This window comes from Micromesistius poutassou, assembly GCF_964030765.1.
Source record: "Micromesistius poutassou genome assembly, chromosome: 15".
NCBI classification, from domain to species: domain Eukaryota; kingdom Metazoa; phylum Chordata; class Actinopteri; order Gadiformes; family Gadidae; genus Micromesistius; species Micromesistius poutassou.
This window is the reverse complement of record NC_140285.1, coordinates 18,603,726-18,622,610: the sequence shown is the minus strand read 5'-3', so window position 1 is coordinate 18,622,610 and position 18,885 is coordinate 18,603,726. Positions and strand designations below refer to the sequence as shown.

Sequence of the window (18,885 nt, the reverse complement as noted above, 5' to 3'; positions counted from 1 at the left end):
CTGAGAGATCGACAACACATGTCATTAATGGACACACTGATGACTCTGAACAACTTTGAACATAAACGCCAGAGGCTAGCTATATCATCATGTGTGATCATTGGGTTAATGACTAATACATTGACGTCGTTGATTCCAACCCAGGTTTGCAGCAGAAAACGTAGTTGTTTCACAATAACAGCTCTAAAATCCTGAGACGCCTACATTTCTTTGGCCTATTCTGTTCTAAGGGCCTGCGTCCGTCCATGTCACGTGTCAAGTTTCTGTCTGCAAAAACACACAAGATGGCTGACATATTCTAAGTCGAAAATGCAATAGTTTGTATTAGAAAAAAATACATTTTTTACGAGAAACTATTGTCATCATATTGGTTTGTTCATCGATGACATTTAGTTTGTTAGTTGTTATGACAAATCTTTCAGGTCTCATACTCAGATACTAGTCTCTTCTGTCTTCTTTCACAGAATAATGTTGTTGATAATTTAGACGATTCAGGTAGATTCCACATTCCATCCATAGTAATTCAACATCTATTCATCATCTATTCATGGTTCTCTATTCCTTATTCCTACAAATATGCAGCTTGCCATGATTGTTGCACTCAACAATAGAAATAGTCAATACACACCGAGTGTCTATTTCCTAGCAAGTGGAACCTAGTTTACGGCTGAGCTATCACACGTAACGTTGTTATGGCCAAAGACCAACTATTTGTTCTCTCTTTACCACGGCAATGCATAGCAACGCATAAACCCGACGCAGAACCATAAACGTTCACGACTACATCGAAGCGACTGCGTGGTCATTGCGTTGCGTGAACGTGGAACCACAATCAGCCCTTAAGCCTTAAGGGGGGGTAGTAGTGGTTAAGGTTAGGGTAGTAGTGGTTAAGGTTAGGGTAGTAGTGGTTAGGGTTAGGGCAGTAATGGTTAGGGTAGTAGGGGTTAGGGTTAGGGCAGTAATGGTTAGGGTAGTAGGGGTTAGGGTTAGGGTAGTAGTGGTTAAGGTTAGGGTAGTAGTGGTTAAGGTTAGGGTAGTAGTGGTTAGGGTTAGGGTAGTAGTGGTTAGGGTTAGGGTAGTAGTGGTTAGGGTTAGGGTAGTAGTGGTTAAGGTTTGGGTAGTAGTGGTTAGGGTTAGGGCAGTAGTGGTTAGGGTTAGGGTAGTAGTGGTTAGGGTTAGGGTAGTAGTGGTTAGGGTTAGGGTAGTAGTGGTTAGGGTTAGGGTAGTAGTGGTTAGGGTAGTAGTGGTTAGGGTTAGGGTAGTAGTGGTTAGGGTTAGGGTAGTAGTGGTTAAGGTTAGGGTTAGGGTAGTAGTGGTTAGGGTTAGGGTAGTAGTGGTTAGGGTTAGGGTAGTAGTGGTTAAGGTTAGGGTTAGGGTAGTAGGGGTTAGGGTTAGGGCAGTAGTGGTTAGGGTTAGGGCAGTAGTGGTTAGGGTTAGGGTAGTAGTGGTTAGGGTTAGGGCAGTAGTGGTTAGGGTTAGGGTAGTAGTGGTTAGGGTTAGGGCAGTAGTGGTTAGGGTTAGGGCAGTAGTGGTTAGGGTTAGGGTAGTAGTGGTTAGGGTTAGGGTAGTAGTGGTTAGGGTTAGGGCAGTAGTGGTTAGGGTTAGGGTAGTAGTGGTTAGGGTTAGGGCAGTAGTGGTTAGGGTTAGGGTAGTAGTGGTTAGGGTTAGGGCAGTAGTGGTTAGGGTTAGGGTAGTAGTGGTTAGGGTTAGGGTAGTAGTGGTTAGGGTAGTAGTGGTTAGGGTTAGGGTAGTAGTGGTTAGGGTTAGGGTAGTAGTGGTTAGGGTTTGGGTAGTAGTGGTTAGGGTTAGGGCAGTAGTGGTTAGGGTTAGGGCAGTAGTGGTTAGGGTTTGGGTAGTAGTGGTTAGGGTTAGGGCAGTAGTGGTTAGGGTTAGGGTAGTAGTGGTTAGGTTTAGGGTTAGGGTCCACGCCCGGGGATTTAAACCACGCTTGGCCACTGGACGGGAGTGACGTAGCAGTTGGATGTGGATGTCCTACTCAGCCAGACCCTACTAGGTCTACTAGCCTACAAGGGCAAAAGTTACATGTTCTGCCCTTGCTGTGTTTAGCGGACCAATCACAGCCCACACCTCCGTCCGTCCACGGAGGTAGTGTGAACGCGGTTCACACTACCTCTGTCCGTCCACACATCTCATTGACTTTGCATGGGGCCCCCTTGAAATGCATTGTGGGTCCGTCCATTCTTTGGGCTCCGTGGCCTACGTCAAAAGTTGAGAAATGTTCAACTTTTCGGGAAGCGATGGGTCGGCCAATCAGATCGCAGTTATGCAAATACACTTCTGGGACTCTACTTGGACTTTCTCCAATGAAATGGTCTTTGTGATTCAACCCGACGTGGATATGTCAAAAAGCCGGCCGGCAGCGGGGGATTTAAGAATGGAGGAGGAAGTTATCATCGCCCATCGCTGTTTGACCGGTCCCTGTACACATACAGGGGTTTGATTGGCAGCAAGCTGTGTCCACAAAGACTACTCCCCCATACGTCAGACACGCCCTCGCCCATCCGTCGACCAGGCCCCCAGGAGCAGTGCCTACTTCTGCAATCCACCAGTGCTCAGTGGCCAGGCCTGGTACTGCACTTGTTTTGGTGGGCCCAGAAGTAGATATCCTTGTTCACTCCAATACATGTGGGGAACAGGCTCATAATTATCTTTCCACCATGTACCAATAAAATGTACGTTTTCTCTTTTCAAAACGCCACCTCAAGCGTTTTATTAGACTTTTTTTTTTTTTGCAGGAGAAGGAGGGGTGGGCATCTTAAAGGAGTCGTAGTGAAACAAATGGGCCTCCCAGAGGGCCCAGTGCACGTATAGTATATATATAGTATGGTATATATATACATATATATATGTACTATATATATATATACACTATACTATACTATATATACACTATACTATACTATATATATATAGTATAGTATATATATACTATATATATATACTATATATATACTATATATATATAGTATAGTATATATATAGTATATATATATAGTATATATATATACTATACTATATATATATACTATACTATCATATATATATAGTATAGTATATATATACTATACTATATATATAGTATAGTATATATATATACTATATATATATACTATACTATATATATATACTATAGTATAAATATACTATACTATACTATACGTGCACTGGGCCCTCTGGGAGGCCCATTTGTTTCACTACGACTCCTTTAAGCTGCCCACCCCTCCTTCTCCTGCAAAAAAATATATAAATAAAACGGCTAATAAAACGCTTGAGGTGGCGTTTTGAAAAGAGAAAACTTACATTTTATTAGTACATGGTGGAAAGATTTGGGAGGCGCACGTCAGGCCCTTGCGGTGGACGCAAGGAGGGTCCGTAAGGGGTCCGTAAGGACGTAAGGGATCCGTCACCCCCTTGCGTTGCGTGAACGTGGGACCATAAAGAGCCCTTTAGTGTTTCCGTGTCATCATCTGTCCACTAGAGGGCGGTCTTGCCCACATTAAAGTAAACCCTAAACCTTCCCTACTAGTCCACTGCCTTTCATTCAGTGGCGATTCTAGACCGGTTTTAATGGGGGGGCGGAGATGGGGCCGGCTTTTCTGTTAGAGGGGGGCGGGGGGGTTGGATCGTGGACGAACGCTACTGCGGGCGTTTGCTTAATCAGCCTTACAACGTCTTACAGCTAGTCTGCAGCTAATTGAATCGTATACATCTTAAACAAGCATGCACTGTATCTGCATTAAAACTAAAATATACATTGAACAACAGTAATTCAGCCTCCAGTCATGTTTCTGACAGGGAACTATGTATTGATTTACCAGGAAATACAATCGATGGCAATCGATGGAAAACTTTTCATCAGTGGTTTCAAGTGTGTAATGTTTGTATGTCTATTTTTTTTTCCGGTCAGCAATTGTGTTGAGTAAACTCAACAGGAATAAAATAATTAAGTGAAATCATATTTGTGGTTGTGATTTTATCAAGGCTGACAAAAAGTTTACCTGAATCATTCCAAAAATCTAGTAATAATATTAAAGCTGCAACATTAAAATCTATGCTCAGTAAAATCTGAAAAAACAGGCTACATTTTCCCTTTGATGTTACATCAAATCATTCAAATAAAATAATAAGATTACAGCCTTGAACTATTGAATCTTATTCACAAATAAAATATCTATAAACTAGCAGAAGGTTTTTACAGCCCACAGGAACAACGACCCAGGGAGCAGCCTTCTCAAGGGATTCAGGGGACATGTCACTCGGGAAAGATAAAGTCTCTCCAAGTGATTTGGAGTGAATCTGAGTAATGGTTTGACAGTAAATGACATCCACGTGTGATTGTTAGCCCCCTTTTTGGAATTGACACTATGAAGTCCATCGTACGAGCCATCTACACATCTTGCTACAGCAGGTGAAGGCAGCAGGTCTCCAAAACGTGTGGAACCATCTGGCCCTCAGGACGCACTATCATGTGTGGTCAGGTCAGATAATCAGCCCTGCAGCCCTGATGGATTCTGGAGCTCATGAGGCATTATGCCTTATTTTACATGCTGAACATCTTTGGCTCTTGAACCCATAATGTCCCTCTGGATGTAGTTTTCTGAACAGGAAACTGCCCATGCACATAGAGCACATCGTCCTTAACAAGTGTATAACGTTTTGCAATAAAAATTAATAAATAAATAAATTGCAATAATTGCTCATTCTAGCGCTCTGCCCCACCGTTACTGTCAAACCCTGCATCGGATTCACTCCAAATCAGTTCAGGAGAAGAATCTCATCGGCCCGAGTGACACGTCCTCGTCTGCTGCACAAGGGTGGACGCTGTGTGGGCGGTGACAATAGAGTGACAATAGAGTGACAATAGGACATGAGTGGTCTAATAATAACAATAACCCTTCTGAAATCATTATTCTTATTCTTAATTGTGCTTGTAGAACTTGTCACATGAGTAAAGGACTGTAGGGAAGGGCAGGAGAAGGTTCCCCACTCCTCCTGGAGGGTCCAGGGGTCCCTGAGTGAGACGTCCCCACTCCTCCTGGAGGGTCCAGGGGTCCCTGAGTGAGACGTCCCCACTCCTCCTGGAGGGTCCAGGGGTCCCTGAGTGAGACGTCCCCACTCCTCCTGGAGGGTCCAGGGGTCCCTGAGTGAGACGTCCCCACTCCTCCTGGAGGGTCCAGGGGTCCCTGAGTGAGACGTCCCTCACTGCTCCTGGAGGGTCCAGGGGTCCCTGAGTGAGACGTCCCCACTCCTCCTGGAGGGTCCAGGGGTCCCTGAGTGAGACGTCCCCACTCCTCCTGGAGGGTCCAGGGGTCCCTGAGTGAGACGTCCCCACTCCTCCTGGAGGGTCCAGGGGTCCCTGAGTGAGACGTCCCCACTCCTCCTGGAGGGTCCAGGGGTCCCTGAGTGAGACGTCCCCACTCCTCCTGGAGGGTCCAGGGGTCCCTGAGTGAGACGTCCCCACTCCTCCTGGAGGGTCCAGGGGTCCCTGAGTGAGACGTCCTCACTGCTCCTGGAGGGTCCAGGGGTCCCTGAGTGAGACGTCCCTCACTGCTCCTGGAGGGTCCAGGGGTCCCTGAGTGAGACGTCCCCACTCCTCCTGGAGGGTCCAGGGGTCCCTGAGTGAGACGTCCCTCACTGCTCCTGGCGAGCTCCGTCGGGGGGATGTATGTATGACTGGGCAGTGTTTCCCATTAATTACTTAGACTGTGGCGGCCCGCCATGGTCTCATTTGTCCCGCCACAGTCTCAGAATGAACCGAAAAAAATTCTTACACTTCTCATAATAACATAATTAAGATCTGTAACTTGAGTTTCGCACCGCTGCTTCAGCAAAGCATCTCTCACTCCCAGTCAGCCTGCCCCTCCCCTCCTCGCTGTACGTGGCGCGTGCACACTCATACACACACGCACGCGCACTGGAATAGCGTTACCTGACAGCATCCGAGACGTCAGGACACCACATCGTTTGAGGTAAGTAATGTTAACAAACTTTACAGTATCCACTAGTTCAAACACAATTTTATCCTGATCAATGTACGACAGCAAACAGATGCCGTTACTGCAAGTTTATTATTGATAATTAACGTTGACGTTCGTTAGCTAGTCTCGATTATGTCGACTGATATATTCGGCTGCTAATTATCTAACGTTAATGTTATTACCAGAGACGGTTCAGAAAGTATAAATGTATATAACGTTAGAGAATCTTTGTTATTACCAGCGGCTCTGACAACGTAAGTTAACTTAACGTTTACAAGGTGTCGCGGACGAGAGCCCCGCGACTCGCGAGCCTTGTAACTAACATTAATTATTTTCAGCATCTGAGGAGCAAGTTGCCTCACCATGTAACGTCAGGCTTTTTTTGTTAATAAAGTTGAAGGGTCAACTGTGAGAGAGACTTCTCCACAATGAACAGGGTAAGGACAGAGGGCATGGCAATATGTTGCTGAGATGTGTGCCAAACATTTAACCCATTGCACTTACATGATGAACTGCATACTCTTCTTAATTAAAAGAGCAGTGTGCTCAAAATATTTTCATTCATTTGGCTAATTGTAGTTATCTTCATTTTCAGGTCAAATCAGACCTTCGTAACAGGCTGCAAGGAGAGCACCTGGCTGCCTGCCTGAGGGTCTCGATCAATGGGCCGAGTCAAGAGGCATTTAATTCCCAAAGGGCATTAGAGCTGTTTTTCTCAAAGCCCAGGAAAATCAAATGTCCGAATTCGGGGTGCAAAGTTAGTAAATAGGGATGATGGGATTAATTATTTATTATTTTATTTTCTAAAAAATAAACTAGTTCAACACAGTTAACCACGTTTGCTTAATTTCTTTGATGGCTCAGATGTATGCTCTAGTTGATTTTGTGTTTTCACCATTCGTATCTATACAACCAATGTGTTTATGATTAAATTGTTTATAAGTGCACACAGGTCTTCATAGATCTAGCCTCTTAATTTTGCTTTCAAAGTGCACCAGATTGATGCATTTAACTTTAAAATGTAAAAAAATATCTTACGGGGGAGCATGCCCCCGGACCGCCCTAGAGGGTCAGAGATCCACCCACCATAGTCTCTCAAAATCCTGTGGGAAACACTGATGGGTGAACGTTTGGCAAACAATGTCAAAACTTCAAAGGGCTGCCACCAGAAAACAAATCTTTTTTTTGGAGATGCACCATTTGTCATGATGAAATACTTTCTCACTGCAAACCACCTGGTCAGACTATTTGGAATTAATTCAATGGCCACCACTTTACAGATTGCCCAAAACATTTTTGTTTCTAATGTGGTTTAAACCTATATTTATGGCATACCAATGGCATTTTACCACACCTACCAAGCTCAACAGTTCCTTCAAGTATGGAAGATTGCTCCTTCTTAAAATATAGTTGATCTGTCCCTTGGATACTGATATGTCCACGTGGCTCAGGGTAGAGCGTGGAGAAGTAGTTTAGGCGGTTGCTGGATTGAATCTGACCTCAACCAAACATATTGTCGGAAATCTCATGAAAAAAATGTTGAACTATTTGACTCAGAGACATGTTTCATGAAGATTCTCAATGTGTACTTCTGGTAATCCTGCTTTTATGGCATACCAGTGCCATTTTACAATATTTACCAAGCTCTTTTTTTCATCCAAGCACATAGAAGCTTGTAGTCCAGGGCAGAGCACCGGGCAGACATGCAGTCCCTGGATCCAATCTGACCACAACCAAACATTTAGTCAGAATGTCATGAAATACGTTTGCTTTGTTTTAGAGAGATGGTTGATGATAATTTCAATATGTTTACTTCCTGGGCCCCGGGTTTAATGGCATACCAATATCTTCTTACCATATCAAGCTCACCATTTGTGCAAAGAATGTAGACTCCTCCTTATCCAAATCTATCCTCTGTTCTGCCCGGCTGGTCCATACCTACATGTGGCTCAGTGCTAGAACGTGTGCCAGCAATACTAAGCAGTGGAGGAGGTCCATTGTTTGAATCTGACCTCGACCAAACGTATTGTAAGACACGGCGTGGAATCATCTGCTGTCTAATGTAGCTTAAGCAAAGGTTCAATCAGGAAGACAAATTCATTTTCTACTTCTCATTGGTCTATGTTGCATTCTAAACTACCACGCTGTTATCTCAGGCCCCTCCCCTTCATCTCTCAACCAATCAGGAGCTCAAGCATTAACACAAGTAAAACTGTTCACCAACACGCAGTGTAGATCTACTCCTCTTATTCATGCTTGTCTCTATTGTTTTCATTGAGACTCGTTGCAGCCTGAGGGAGAGATGGTGTCCTCCAGGGCCAAGGGACTCCATCCACAGTAACACCAACACCAGTGTCTCTCCACACCATCAGGGGGGAATCAGTTATCTGCTGGCGTACTTCATGGATCCATTTTTCCCATGAAGAATCGTTTATAAAATGAGGTAAAGCTAGGGCAATGCAGCATTCGATATCAAGGAAAGGGAAGGTCACAGAGCAAGCTTAGCTGAACTTCTATGGATCAACTCTTTGGAGGCCTTCAAGACAGCCACTCATGTAAGGTGGTGAAGAGCAAAGAAAAAGAGAAAGATTACGCATTGTTACTGTTATGAATTTTAGTCCAGGAAAGGCCGCCGAGACAGGATCGCTTTTAACTCACTTTATTTGGTTAAGGTTATTGATCTATTGTCTATCGTCTATGAAACAAAAGGAGAGGGATCGTATATAACACGCGTGGAGCGTCTCTAAGCTTTACATCTAATCGATACACCGCCCAAGAGATTCTGACCTCAAATGGCGGAGTCTGAGTTTATATATATCAGGTGTTCTTCTATGGTTTTCTCACTTCCTCTGTGTGTCCGTTGCTGCCCCTAGTGTAAATGTTTTGTAACTTTGTCAAATGTGTTCAGTGCTGCCCTCTGGCGATTAGGAGGGGAAATTACCTCTAAACTATGCTTGGTGCTACTGGATATGGCTATGTGAGATTATTACAGTAAAAATGTATCACTAGGGAATATTACAATTAAAATATGTCACATTACACTGCCAAGCAACTACGGCGGCGTCTATTCCAGCTTCGTCAAGGAGCCGCTTTCTTGTTCATTGGAGCAGCTGGGGCTACGCACAGAGAGTAGACCTCTTTAGAATGATGAGGTTAGTTAGTTAGGCCTTTAAGTTCCCTAGGGAACATAGGCCATCGATGAAACCCCTCCATCCTCTTCCGGCTTGTGCCTCGTCAGCCCATGTCAGCCCTTCCGTCTTCATCTCCTGCTCTGTGGTTCTTCTCCAGGTGGCTCTAGGTCTTCGTCTTCATCTCCTGCTCTGTGGTTCTTCTCCAGGTGGCTCTAGGTCTTCGTCTTCATCTCCTGCTCTGTGGTTCTTCTCCAGGTGGCTCTAGGTCTTCGTCTTCATCTCCTGCTCTGTGGTTCTTCTCCAGGTGGCTCTAGGTCTTCATCTCCTGCTCTGTGGGTTCCATGTCAGGGCTCCTCCCTCTGTATGTGGTGCAGAGTCATCTGGGTGCCCAGAGTACAGTATGGACTCTCCGCTCGCCAGCTTGACCTGTCCTGTCTGAAGCCATCTGGTTTCACCCAGACCAAGGAGAGATAGATTGTACCTCCTCATCTCCTCCGCTATCACTGCTGTCTTTCCCCCTGCATACATGGTCCTCACGTTCCATGTTGCTATGGTGGTGGGTCGTCAGGGGTCAGAAGAAGCTTCGGACGCACTGTCTCCTTGCGATTTTCCATGTGTGTCGTCATTTTCTCTTTAGCTTGGGACACTGAAGAGTCTTCCTTTCCAAGACTTTGGGATTTTTTAGTTTTCATCAACGTTTCTGTAGCATGTAGGATTTTGCGAGTTGGGGTTGCTAGCCCCAAGCCCAACCTTCCACCATTTCTGGTTTCTGGAGTTTTGGAGTTGGTTTGTTAGTCCTCTCTTTGTTAGTCCTCTCCCCTATCCTATTGTCTTCCAGGTAATGGGTTACAGTCTCATACAGTGGTGGCTGGTGATAAAAATTGTTGGTGGGGCGCAGTAATAGAAAAAAAAATATTTGGTAGATTTGATTTCCTGTATGCTGGTGCATTTTGGAGATGGCCACTACCTATTACATACTATTCATTCAGATTCATAGCCTACATCCTGACTTGCAGGGCCTAAGCTTACAAGCTTACCCATTGTTGTTATTATGATATTGAAGCAAATCATGATCACTGTCCTATAGTGTCCATTTTTGTGTCTCAATGGCTATTTCAAATGCAGTTAGAAATAAGGGACAGTTGCTTTATATTGTTTATATGCTACAGGCCGAAAGACTAAATTAATATGGAACTTACTTGCTCCTTTTAAGTATAACATTGCTTGGGGAGTCCAATTCCTCCACTGAAATGGGTGGAAAGTGCTTTTACAACTCTTTCCTAGTTAGCGATCCATCTCTTCTCTGCTGTAGTTGTGTTGCGCGAGTGTTGCTGAGGGAGGTAGCCTATTTGATTGATTCGCTGAAATGTCCAATCGTGTGGTGATAAAAAAAACCACGTCTAGATTCCACCGGGGACGTAAGCGCCGCGGAACGGCTGCGTCCTGTGCCCTGCGTCATTCCCCACCGGGCGCGTGCTGCCTTGCAAGCCAGCCGTATTCACACGAGATCACGAGATCACGCGATAATCCTGAACGTTTTATCTCTGTGGATAAAGGAAATCCTTTCTCACATTGTCTTTATAAAAAGGATGATTGATTTCGTAAATGATTTTATGTTGCTCCACTTCGATAATAAGTCTCTCGTCGTCCATGTTGCCGACCCTCTGAGACCCTCTGGTTGATTGACTGCTGACCTGGTGCCACCGGTCATGACGTAATGTTGATGTGAAGTTGTATAGGCTACATGAGCGGAGTATTGTGTTTTATTTAGAAAACTGGATGACCGGATGCTCTATGGCTTTTATTATTTCACTTCCTGCCCGGCTCGATCTGCTCTGTGGAAATTGACGCGGTTCAGCAGCGGCTCGCGTCAAAATAGAAGTGCTGCGTAAAGATAGCGCTGCGGCGCGGTGCGCCGCTCCTGGGACGCTGCTGAGACGCGCCGCGGCGCGCCCGGTGGGGATGGGTTCATTGATTAGAGTGGCAGCGATCAGCAGCGGTGACCGCGGCGCAGCCGTTCTGCGGTGCTTACGTCCCCGGTGGAATCTAGGCGTTACCATTGGCCAGGGGCACACACTGGTGTGCCCTGATGGCGATTTTTTTTGTGCCAATGAAAAGCTGTCTCTGCTTGATAGACAGCAAAAAGTTTGCGAGCTTACGTTGACTTCAACTTGGCCGGCGCCCCTGACCTGAAGGAGGGCTTTATTTCGAATGACCAATAACTAGCGTAGCCCAAGACGTTCAGACGCATTTAAATGGTTGCTGGCAGTTGCAAGTATGGTCTATCACACAATTAAACAAGGATAAACGCTATGTATTTTTGTTGATTTATTTCGTATGTATAATAGTTTATTCAAAGTTGGCAGATATATTCAAGTGAATATTTCACGGAGGGGCGGCGCCCTAGCGCCCTCTATTGACCAGCCGCCACTGGTCTCATACCACATGAGGCCGGACAGGGTTTGGATTGTGTACAAGCTGTCTCGGCACTTCAAGCCCAAACAACTCCTGCTGCTGTGTAGTGAAAGCTGCAACCAGGGCAAGCATTTCATACCAGCAGCGCGAGAGTTTAGAATGATGAGCATACTCACATTTCTTTATTTTATTTTTTTCATGCAAGAATGAGTAGATGACATCTGAGTGTAGGCTACAAACGTGATTCACTGTATACAAGTGCAAAAAAACGCCAACATATTCTTTATTTATTTATATTCTTTCCTTACGAAAGTTCCTCTGGTACTTTCTCGTAGATCGCACCATCTTTCCCCATCTTCGTTAAATGCGACTGTATCACCTTCTCTCCCCTGATGGTCAGCAGCTCATGGATTTCACCGTCTCTCCAGTTAGAACAACTTATGTTGATGTTGCTGCGTTGTCTCTGACAACACAGCAACGTTGTCTCTGACAACACAGCAACACCTCTACCCAAGCCCCGCCCCTGGAACCACCATGCTGTCTAATCGCATTTGGATAATATGTGTCGGGTTCCAGAGGGGAAATTAAGGGTGCGCAATTAAGCTGGTATATTACCTCGGTCAGTGTAAACGCACGGACCATGCCAGGAAATGGTGGATATAAGATGGGCATATTTGGCAGTGTAAAAATGACTGGTGAAAGGAAGCAGCTGTGCAACCAACGTGTCCATGGAGAGGAAAAAGCCTGATGCAACGCAAAAGCAGGCTAGCCCATACAAAGGACTCAGTGGACACAGTGGTCACAGAGACAGCCAGACCTTCTTCATACAGTGAAAGAAACCAATTAGAATACATCTGTATCGACCAATGATGACAGCACTCTGTATGAAAAGGACTCTGAAGTTTCACAGGTAATAGTTGGCTACATTGAATCTGGAGAGACAGAGAGTGAGATCCTGTAGGGTTGAAGGTCTACAGAGGCTTTCTGGACCAATGAGCGTAGTGGGGGAGTATGGTCCCTGCAGTAACCGTTCAGCAACACATTCTGACATGAAGCCGTGCTGTCAAAGACCATAGCGGTTTTATTTTTCTTTGCGTGGTACACCCCATGGTGTGGGACAGACCAGACCCTTTGGTCGTCACGGTCAAGGTGTTTCTGAGACGCTTCAACAGCGTAGCCTTTACCACGTATGTTCTCCATGAAGGATTTGTAGTCTTCAAGGACCACTTGAAGGACCACTTCTACAGGTCCACACACCATTCAGCCCAGGACAGCCTTCACAGCGCCATGTGCCACGGCTCCAATGAGGAGTCCCACATCAGTCAATGTGTGGTAACCTCAGATATGGACACTTCTGCAGATTTTGTGTTTTTTTCTGTGAACACCTTTGTGTGTGAAGACCTTTGGTAACTGAATGTACTTTGTCCCCGTCTCCCCATCAGGGAATTCATCCCTGGTCTCCTGCATGGCAGCAGGGATCCTATCCACTCTACCTAGTAAGAGTTCTTAAATAGTAGAGAGACCAGACACATGTGGGCGGATGTCTCTGTTCCTATTCCTTCACTCGAACTCTGTCTGCCACATGTCTGGTAACTGTTGCCATCTTCTGATGTGTCATACTCCGTATTCCTACTTGATCTCTCTTTTCTGCCTCTAAAGTCTGGCTTGCCAGCACTGGCATTACTACTTCCAGTGAATATATCAGGAGAGCAAAGGGAAAGGTTAGGATGGGAGGAGGTGATCAGAAGTTGGTAGTAATGTGTTGGACTAGGGGAGCATGGGCCCGAGGGATAAAAGAGGATGAGACTAATGCTCAGTTAATTCCTAACAATGTTGGAATCTAGGACAATCTTTTCCAACAGCCTGTTCTCTCACCTTCCCTCGTTCCTCCTCATACACCTTCGGTCACTCTTACGTGTACCTCGTGTCTCCTACCTGCCAAAACCAAACCTCCCCTACTGTCTGCTGGGCTGTCTTCCCTCACCACACTGAGACCAAACGGACCTCACAGTATCATCTCTCCCCAGTAAGACCACAAGTCCAAAGATCACTTTAGCACAGGGTTTCTCAACGGGGGCGGCAGCGCCCCCTGGGGGGCGTTCGTAGAACCTAGGGGGGCGCTGGGAACGAACACGGGGCAACTTTGCTTGAGTAGTGGTCATTATTTTGAACTTTTTAAACATGGTTTTCAAATATTTTCGGTGCAAAAATAGGATAACTGAAATAAAAAAGCATATCTTCATATTTTCTAACCCCTCTATCGTCTCATCTACTTTTTACTTTATGCTCAGTGCCGTCATGATCACCATAGTAACGCCGATAAACAAATCCACCTCATCGCGGCAGCGTGGTGCTTCAGAAACTATTTTGCCCTCCCCTGACTTCCACTGGTTGGTTTGTGGGACATGCAAAGCAAGCGGTGGATGGGGCATTACGCTAAGCAACATGAATCTCATCCATATTACATAGTAAGGCAACACAAGACTGAATAAAGCTAACTCCGCTTAGCATGCTAATTGCGCATTACATGTAGACCACCGCAACGTCGCTCATTACGTCTGCGAACCGATAAACACTTACTTTCATAAGGTACGCACACCAACCGTCACATACGCATTTAACACTGATGTTACAGGCGCTTAACTTGTATAGTAACAAACTACTTTAATTACTATTTGGCCGCGAACTTAAACGTGCTACTCGCCAACTCAGAACGGAGCGGATAAAGGCTGCACATGCGCAGCGTTGCTAGGCAACGTCACGTAGACAAAGGAAGTCTTTCGTGCACATATTGAACCCAAGTCCGCGGATTAACAGCTCAATAACCAATAAAAATGTACACAAGCACTGTTACGTATTAAACTTCAATAGCTCAATAATAAAACCTTTTAATAAAACTCTGAATACACATTTTCTTGTCCAGAAGAAACCAAAACGGCACAGAAGTTTTTTATTCAAGCAATGTAGCACGAGTTGGAGTGGAGTTGGTAACGGATATAGCCTACCCACGGGTCGCAATTATTATTTTTTAAACAAAATCAACAATAATAATGGGGGGGGGGGGGGGGGGCGCCAGAGGATCAGGGTAAGGTAAGGGGGGCGTTTGCTCAAAAAAGGTTGAGAAACACTGCTTTAGCAGTTTAGGGAACTCCAGGATGGGCCTTTATTGATCAGTGCATTAGGAATCAAACAGGTGTGTATGTGTGCACAGACATTTGTGCATGAGTAATATCACACACACACACACACACACACACACACACACACAAAGTTAGCTTTTTAATCACACGACACTCCTGCTTTCACACAACAAACCTTAACATACAATCTAGATATTCCTATCATCTATAACAACTGACAAAGTACACAATGTTCACTTACCTGAACATTTGGAAATGCTTTGAGGAAATGTGTTTGATAAGATAAATCCCCACGATCATTGATTCTTGCTTGGCTAGCGCCCCTAGATCCATGGCTGTCCAACTGTGTGTACCACCGCTGGATTTGACAGATTTACAGCGTCTGTCTGAAGGCCAGCGGGACTATGAGTTTGTCTAATCATCACTGCCCAGGGTTTTCACCATCATCATTCCTCGTCTTTATTTATTTCATTGTATTTGTGTGTGTGTGTCGCTCCTTGTTCGTGTCAGTTGGGCAGTGAACAATGCGCAGCTACAGCTGGTTGAAGGGGACCAAATCCATTTAACAGTTGATTTGGTTCCATTTTACCAGCTTTAGCAAAGCATTTTTGGCTGGGGTGCTTGGGCTAGGATGCAAGGAACGGTGAGAGGGAGGGGCCGTCCCAAAGACCTCTGAATACCTGAAAGATACAGAAGGACAAGGAGGCAAAGAGTCAGGAAAACTGGGATCACAAACACAAGTTGTGTACATACTCATATATATAGAGACACACACACACACACACACACACACACACACACACACACACACACACACACACACACACACACACATTTTAAATATTTATTTATGCCCACATATAAAGAAGTACAAGGGTTCTTGCACAAGGGACATAAACACTGCCAGTGCAGTTGACAATGGAAGACGGTCAGACACAAAACGCCTGGGCAGCTGAACGCAGTTACATACAAAATGACCTACAGGTCAGATAGAAAACAGACATTTAAGGATACAAAAAACAACGTCTCCTCCAGATTGAACGGCTACCAATAATAACTGAGACTGAGCAGTACCTGGCCAACTGTTTAGCTCTTCTTTTAGGGAGGCCGGCCATCTGAAGGCCCCTCACAACCAACTTATGCGCATGCCCCAGACTACCAAATATAAAGACTAGAAGTTTACACCTGTAGCCTAGCTGAGAGATGGTCTGCTTCAGCTGCTGATATTTCAGCACTTTGGTCAGAAAGGCCTCCTCTAGGCTGTAATCAAAGGTACAGCCGACCTCCAGAATGAGCACCTCTCTATGATTTTCATTAACAACAACAACATCAGGAGTATTAGCTGTTACATGAGAGAACATTGAGACATCATTACACAGGCTGAACATACTCGGCTTCACAGTAGAATGTTTATACAGCATGATGGAAGACCTGAAGATAGAAGAGATATCTGCTGATATCAAATCTACAATTCTGTCATGCCTACATATGTAGAGCCCTCTGTAAACATGGCAACCATTTAAGATGTGAGACATGGTTTCAGCTATTTGTTCACTGCCATGGTGTATACAGTAAGGAGCATGACTTCCTGGAAACCAGATGGACAGGTTCAGTTTAGTTGGTAAAACCTGCAGTCTCGCTTTTATAGCAAATGTAACAATGTTCTCATCCAGGGCAGCATTTCTGAACACAGCGTGTGAGACAGAGTGGTCTGCAGCTGGGAGACATGCAATCTTCCCTTGAAGTCTCAGCTCAGTCCATTGCTGCCGCTGCCTCCGTTGTTGCGCCCCCAAGAGGTGACCTCGAGCATTTCTCAGTGGGAGTAGATGTTTTGTCCCACATACATTCACAGTTGCTTTTACAGAGATGTTGGGGTCGGATATAACCTCCTCTGAGACCTCCACGGCCTCAGAGTCAGACCCCGTCCACTCCAGGGTAACATCAGCCCAGCAACACAGATCGTTCAGGTCAGGCCAGTCTGACCACACACCGAAGCCAGGAGAGCGGCTGTCCAGCTTTCCACTGGGTTTCCTCTTGAATCCCAGGAAGTTAGGCTCCGACCCACGAGCCAGAGGGACCTTGCGTCTTCTTAGGTCCAGGAACAGAGAAGCTCGGGCAAGCTCTCTGACATATTTATCATCATTGTTCAACATATTCAACAGATGGGAAAGTCTCGTAGCAATATATGTCCATTCAAAATTAGGAACACCCAGACCACCCTCACTCTTACTATGAAATATGATATTGCGTGTTGTATGTGTATTTAGGCCAGTCCATTGTCTTACAAAATATACAGTTTTATCCGTCAAATCACATAATGATTTTCGTGGAACATGTACATTAGAAAGAAGATGTTGTACCTTGGACAATGCAATTACTCTAACTGCCTCCAGCTTCATGATGAGTGGCAGTGGGGATACATTTATAGACTCAAGTCTGCTGTAATATTCTGATGTAATTTCATCGACTTGGTCTTTCCACTCACCTGCCACATTGAATTTATGACCCAAATATGTATACGTTTCATGACGTGAGTAAACTCTGAGTGACTTATTACAAACAGTGAACACAGGTATTGTATCTGTTTTAGAGTGATACCAACGGTTCCCCCCACTCCGCCTTTCATAAAAAACTGCACATTTTGAATCTTTAACCTCTAATCCTGACCACTCCAAAAAGGAGTCTGTTCTGGAGAGCATGTTGTTGATCACAGCCTCTTGACGAGAGGCAATCTGAACATCGTCTGCATACCCCTGGACGGGGTTAGGGGAGATAACATTACAGGTGACACAGCTACAAAGCCACTTTAACCACTGGTTTAGCGCCAACACAAAGTTAACTGCGCTCCAGGGGCAGCCAGTCTTAATGCCCACTTGGAGAGGGATTGGGTCTGTGAGCTGTTTACCACAGATAACCTGTATGAATGAACCAGAGTAAACATCTTTAACAATGTCAATACAAACCTGAGGCAGATGTATTTCCTCCAGAGCTGTTATCATGACATTATGTGCTAAAGTTCCAAATGCATCACGAAAGTCCAAAAAAACTGCAAAGAATTTGTTTAAATGTTTAAAATCATCAATACCTGTTTTGAGACAAAACACATGTTCATTCATGCCTTGCCTGCTGATGTAGGCTTTTTGCTTGGGCGACAGAATGTCCACATCCACAAGCCATGGTAGTATTCGGGCAAGAACACATTTCATGAACACTTTATAGATGGTAGGCAAAAGGGAAATGTCTCTCCAGGTTGATGGATTGTCCGGAATATTGTCTTTTTTGGGAATTCTATGAACGAGAGCCCCCTTCCATGACTCAGGTACTCTCCTATTTTCCAAGCAGACATTAAAAATTGATGTTATTTCAGCTGCCTGCGTGGCTTTGAGATCTTCATATGAAACACCGTCCATGCCACTTGCTTTATTGTTAGGTAGAGTGCGCAGCACAGCCTCCACCTCAGTCTGTGTGAACTGCGCAGTGTCAGGGAGATAGTCTGGCTCCGTGTGTGAAACAGCGCCATGCCAGGGCGGTGGAGGGAGTGGGTCATGAATTGACGTTTGCCCTCGGCATTTATTCTGATAATATAATTGCACTTGCTCGCAATTATTGGGGCACGGAGGGGGGTCGGGATATTCGCTGTTGTTTAGGATAATTTGAATGGCTTTAGATTGTCTATGCTGCCAAAGATAGGCCAGTTTATCTCTGCTCACCTTCTTCCGTTGTTCCCGTCTCGTAGTTGTTAGCGAAGGCTGCACTGTCTCCCGGAGGAAACGCAGCTGCGCCTCAATCCAGCTGGAGGCCAGCGCCGGTGTTAAATCCTCCGGGAGCGGCTGCTTTGTCGGGAGCTTTTTTAATACCCGAACTACGAACTTCAGAAGGGGGAAACCAAAGGGTCTTCCACGATGGCTTTCAGTTGTAAGCACACCATTCTTGAAGAATATGCCGTTCAGGAGGGCTATGAGGCGGATCCACCTCCCAGGATCTGCCGATGAAACAAAGTGTTGTTTTTCATGATGTTTCTTGGACGCCAAGCTGCTCCGGAAGGTCCTCTCATAGACTTGAAAGGCCGACCATTGCTGCTCCGTCAGGGGTTTCACCAGCTCAGCGAGGTCCGTGAAAGCTGGCTCTCTGCCCAACAGGTGTTTTGGCGTCGGGTCATGAGCGTGCCATTGTTGTTGATAAACTCTCCCACTCCGGAGT

General features: G+C 45.3%; 1 long non-coding RNA gene across 1 annotated transcript; it reads right to left on the bottom strand.

Annotated features, from left to right (window-relative positions):
- Positions 1-15,515: 15,515 nt before the first annotated feature.
- LOC311359843 lies at positions 15,516-18,531 on the bottom strand. Its single transcript, XR_014638303.1, has 2 exons — positions 18,396-18,531; positions 15,516-16,809 (listed from the first exon to the last, which is right to left on the bottom strand). It is a non-coding gene; the product is annotated as an uncharacterized lncRNA (long non-coding RNA).
- Between the last annotated feature and the right edge of the window lie 354 nt (positions 18,532-18,885).